Genomic DNA, 5,255 nt, shown 5'->3' with positions numbered 1-5,255 from the left:
TCCCTACACAAGCTTCCTGATCCCTGAGACTGCAAACTTCACCTTATGAAACACTTTGCTTAAACACGCCAGAGATACCTTAGAAACTATATTAACCCCACCCCCCACCCCCACCAAAGGAAAGATGAATTGTCAATCCTACTCCTTTGTCTTGCTGTGGTCCAATCTCACTAGTTACTTGTTCTCACTAGTAAGGGAGTGAGAAGGGTGACAGTAGTCAGGTGTTCCCTTGTTAGTCACAGTGATTCTCTGTTGAAGAGACTAAGGTGTGAATTATGACAATATTTACCATCTGCCTAATAACAAAAAGGTTAGATATTTATAGAAAAGCACAGTTCATGTTCTCTTTCTCTCTTCCATCTTAAATTTCTCCCTTCTGGTTCATTCCCAGTTGCATATGAAGCTCTTTAGATCCCTTCTATTATTTATTCAAGTGTTTAAAGCTTTAGATTAATAATGCTGACTCATCAATTTATCATTCTATATCTCTTTTGGCAGTTACACTCCATGAGGGTTGGGCCTTATGTCTTGTGCCGTGTTGGGGTTTTTGGGTTTTTGGTGTCTTTAGCCCCAGTGCTTATTAACCATGCTCTAAGCAAACAAATGTTTGTTGAATTAAATTGAATTATCAACACTTTTAGCTTTTTGTAGACAAATATGCAAGGAAAAGAGAGTATTATTATTGTTGTTGCAGTAATTACCTGAAGCTTGGTACACCCCCATATTGCTAATTACAAGTTTACAATTGTCCTTGTCCCAAAGCAAGAGAAACCCTGCATCTTCATTGGTTAACTAAAAGCACACCACAGGGCTTTAGCTCGAAGTGACTTTCACTTGGGGAGGAATAGCAAATGAAAGGTAGTTTCCAGTGGGTAAAATGATTGCTAAATATCAGTGGCTGTTTTCACTCGGAGGATTGATAGCTCTTAGCTAGGGGGCCTAGCAGAGCCAGACCCACCGCTTAGTTTCCATTCTCCTGGGTTCTGTGGTGTCTTTTGAGTTCCTGCTTGCCTGCTCCCTAGCTTCTCTTAGTAGGGAGTCTGACCTGTATAGGTATCTCTGTTAACACAGGATGGTATGTTTGTGTTTTTATACTCAAACCTGGAGTTAATTTTAGAGGCCTAGCAAACCACGCAGGTCTGTAGTTATGGCACTGCTCATAAAGTCGAAGTCTGTAGTGCACAACACTGGGGAACCCAAGTGGAGTCTTAAAATAAAGCTAATCCTCCCCAGAAGGAAAAGAAAAAAAAAATTAAAAAGCTGCCTTTCACCTAGCAGGCAATGAATTGCGTTGGAGTTTTGATGACAAACAAAAAATTCATTGTGTTTAACTGCGTTTTCGTGGCTAGCAGGGTGTGAAAAAAAAAGAAGGAAAAGCCTCTCTCTCCTTTCCAAATTTCTTTTCCTTCTCAAAATTCTGTTTTGAGGGGAGGGATGCGTGCGTGCGTGTGTGTATAGTGCGTGCGTGCGTGCGTGCGTGTGTGTGTGTGTGTGTGTGTGTGTGTGTGTGAAGAGTATAGCTTCTTAGGGCTCCCGAGGCAGGGCCCCTATATTTGCAGAGTTCTCCAAACCGAAGCCGAATAAAACAGCGCAGATGATGAACGCAAGTCAGCCCTATGGCTCGTTCTTTTCCTTCCCTTCTTTCCCACTGTACTCCATCCACATTCTTCCCTCGTTCTCTAGGGGGCATGTCGTATGCAGAAGACTAGATTGGTCCCTTGAATAAGCCTTGGCCATCAATTAATTTTAGCGTATTGTCGCCGCCCCCTCCCCATCTCTGTAAAGGATTCTGGGCGCCCCAATTCTTAAGACAAGAGATTTGTTCCCCCGCTTCCTGAAATCAGTGCCCTGATCTAACTGGTTAAGTATTCCTTAAGGGAAAAGTTGGGGAGGGGAGGTGCATCTCAGAGAGTTCACCCAGGGGCATCCCAGCAGGGACATGGCAACAGCTAAGAAGCCGTGGGCTATGCGTGTGCGTGTGCGTGTGTGAGTGCGAGTGCGTGGTGTATGGGGACTGGGCGAGAGCGGAGCCCGACGAGGCGCTGCTGCGCTCCGTGAACTGACCAGACGCACTGGGTCTGCGCTGGGATTCCACAGCCGGCCTTAAATATGCCGGTTATTTTTATCTTCCTACGTAATGCTGCGAAAGGCCATCCCACCAGTGGCAGCAGCAACAGCTACACAATGTTTCCCTTTAGTCGGGAGGGGAAATGGAAAGAGTCCAGGCTTCCTGATCACATGATGCTGAAGTCAATGAAAAAAAGTTGGGGGGGGGGGAAGGGAACCTCTCCCTCTTGCTCTCTCACTCCCTTTTGTAAATACTTGGTCCCAGCTTACTCCCCTCGGCACTGCTGCGTCCCAGGGAAGGCAAAAGCTCTCAGGAGGCCAGCCAAAAAGGCAGAGCAGGGGGGCTGGGGGGAAGGGGGAGGGAACAACATAAACACAAGATTGTTGCAATAATTGGTGGCTCTGAAAACACTAAGGAAATGAGAGGCTTGTACGAAACATCAGCCGACAAGAAACGGGGTGATGTCAGACAGCCTTCCAAGATTAGAAACCCTTAAAAGCTCCTGAGCCCAGAGCCAGCTGTGAAAAGCTGGCTCCTTTCTCAATGGTAGGAAGCAGTCCGCGGCAGCCTGTTTCTCCTCTGCTCGGCCCCTTTCTCTTTCTCTCCCTTTTGCTCCTCTCTTCCCATTTCTCTCCGCTCTCCTCTTACCTCTCCTTTCTTTTTTTGCTACTTTTTCTGTTTCTGGAAAAACCTACTAAATGCAATGTAAACCAAACGAAAATGGGCTTAATAACACTCATGTGTGATTCCCACTTACTCTCCCATCTTTGTTGCCCCCCCCCTCGAGGTTTCTAAAATAACGGTTTTTAAATATGGGGGAGCAGCTTTCTCTCCTCAACTACCCCCCTCTTCCCTCCTGTCTCCCCCAGCTTGAAACCACACATTGGAATGATTTGAAAACATGTGGAGGAACTGGAAATAAACAACACACACCGACCAACAATCTCACAAAAAAGAGAAGAGGAAAAAATCCTTGAAAGAATCTGGACATTTCTGAGGGGAATACTTCATGAGGCAGGCATGTTTTCCCAGTAACATGTCATACAGCCACCCAGTTAATCACTACAGCTGTTTCTGCCTAGCTTTCTTTATGGGAGAAAATGTTTAATAAAACTAAAACACATACACAGCCACTTAATACAGAAAATGGGAGAAAAAACCCTTCCAGCCCAGAGAAATTTGGTAAAAAAAAAAATCAAGTTAGCAGGTTCTCCAGCTCTGCCTTTGACTTACTGTGTGTCTTTGGATTAATTGCCTCACCTCTCTGTGTCTTGTCTGAACTGTGACTCAAAAGAGAGCAATTCTGTTTCACTGCTTTTCTCATTAGGTATGTGAAAGGATTAAAGAGGATCTCATCCTAGTCGGATCAGCTTATCTGTGGTAAGTTCCAGCAACAGTTAAATTCTAACTCAACTCTTCATACATCAAAACTACATTCTATCCATAATGACAAGCATCTTCACAAATGGGCACATTAAGTCATGGCACCATAGGGTTTTAGAGATGGGAGAGACCTTAGAGACCATATAATTTGATGCCCTCATTTTACAGATATAGAAACTGAGCCCAAGAGGGGAAGGGACTTGTCCAAGGTCATGACACAGGCTAAAGAGCTTGCTTACAAACCCAGGTCTTTGGATTTTAAACCCAGTTGTCAAATGTTTCCAGGGACCTGAAGGGTAGTTTTCCAGGGATAGAAAAAAAAAATTGAGTTGCCAGCATTTTCACTAGTTCACAAAGATCAGAATCTATCCCTCCCCCTCTTTTTACCTGTCTCTTATTCCACCCTGTGATAGCAAGTTGAACACAGGCATCTCCCTATAACAAATACCCAAAGGTTGGGCAAGCAGAAATCTGGCCTTGACCTAGTTAATGTAAACCATCAATCTAGATGATTCAAGTACCCAAATCCACTTTTGATAGTCTGCAGTGGTTAAAATCAACAGGGAGCTGTCCTATTTCCATGGAACTCTGAGGAGGGCTGATCTGGCTTCAGAATTCTCATGAGCATAACACTATTTACTGCCTGGGTGACTATGGGCAAGTTGCTGAACCCCGTTGGGCTTTTTTTTCCTAATCATCAAATGAAGAGGTTGGACTAGTAAATCTCTGAATTTTCTTCCAGCTCTCCGTGGTATGATTTTGTGTGTGTAAGGACCTAATAGACCATATTTTTCTTTTCTGTTTTTGGGGGGAGGACAATTGGGGTTAAGTGACTTGCCCAAGGTCACACGGCTAGTAAGTGTTTGAACTCAGGTCCTCCTGACTCCAGGGCCAGTGCTCTATTTATTGAGCCACCTAGCTGCCCCCTGATTTGACAAGCATGTTCCTCATTTCTGAAACAGATGGGAAATGTCCATGTTTTACAGATGAGGAAACTGAGACTAGGAGAGTTGAGGTGAATAGCTCAGTGTCACATAACTAGTATACTACAGAATCAGGACTAAAATTCATGTCTTCTGATGGTAAAACCAGAAGAGGTAATTGCCACTTAACGACTCAATGAATTTCTTGTCTGCTCACTGTCTTTCCTTACAGGCCCCAGAACCTTTGGCTTCATGCTAATGCTCATGGCTGGGATTCTAGTGGAGCTGAACAGAAACCAACTCTTCAGAATGTTGATGGAAAACAAAGAGGTCAACACACCCCAAAGAAAAATTCACTTGTCATTTAGCCAAGTTGAGCAGGAGCTCGTGTGGTGCAAGCCTATCAGTGAGGCAAATCAGAAAATCAGTTCTCAGCTATTGAGAGAAACTAGGTAGCACGTGCTATTTGGAATGGAGAAAGGTATGATGCTCTGGCACTGATGGTGTTGGGTTTGGGACAAGAGGCTTCCTAGCCCTTATTTGGATGAAGAGAGGTCATGTTGGCTGTCCGTGCCCTGGGAATAGTGCATTCACAATCACAGTATCATAGACTTTAAAAATAAGGGTTCTTGGATTTAGCCCACCCAATTCATTGATTATGCAGAGGAGGAAATCAGGGCCAAGAGAGATGAAGTGGCTGGTCCACAGTCACCAGCTACTTATTTCCTTCTGATTTCTGCCTCACCTGTTTCTTAAAAAGTATTTATGGCAGCCAGCACAGTTAATTAGTGGCAGAGCTAGGACTAGAACCAGGTCTCTTGACTCATGGTTACTTTTGAACATGACATCTCTCCTTGATTCTCATCAGCCAGACCAGAAGT

The 5,255-nt window shown here is 44.4% G+C and overlaps 1 long non-coding RNA gene across 1 annotated transcript; it reads left to right on the top strand.

Annotated features, from left to right (window-relative positions):
• Positions 1-2,439: 2,439 nt before the first annotated feature.
• Positions 2,440-4,953, top strand: LOC138163097 (uncharacterized). The gene is made up of 3 exons (XR_011168793.1): positions 2,440-2,614; positions 3,396-3,448; positions 4,607-4,953. It is a non-coding gene; the product is annotated as an uncharacterized lncRNA (long non-coding RNA).
• The last annotated feature ends 302 nt before the right edge of the window (positions 4,954-5,255 follow it).

Source organism: Petaurus breviceps, unplaced genomic scaffold, assembly GCF_028583685.1.
Source record: "Petaurus breviceps papuanus isolate PSGF00001 unplaced genomic scaffold, PetGlider_PUasm1.0 187, whole genome shotgun sequence".
NCBI classification, from domain to species: Eukaryota; Metazoa; Chordata; class Mammalia; order Diprotodontia; family Petauridae; genus Petaurus; species Petaurus breviceps.
Note: the sequence above shows the minus strand (reverse complement) of the source record. Positions and strands in the feature narration are given on the sequence as shown.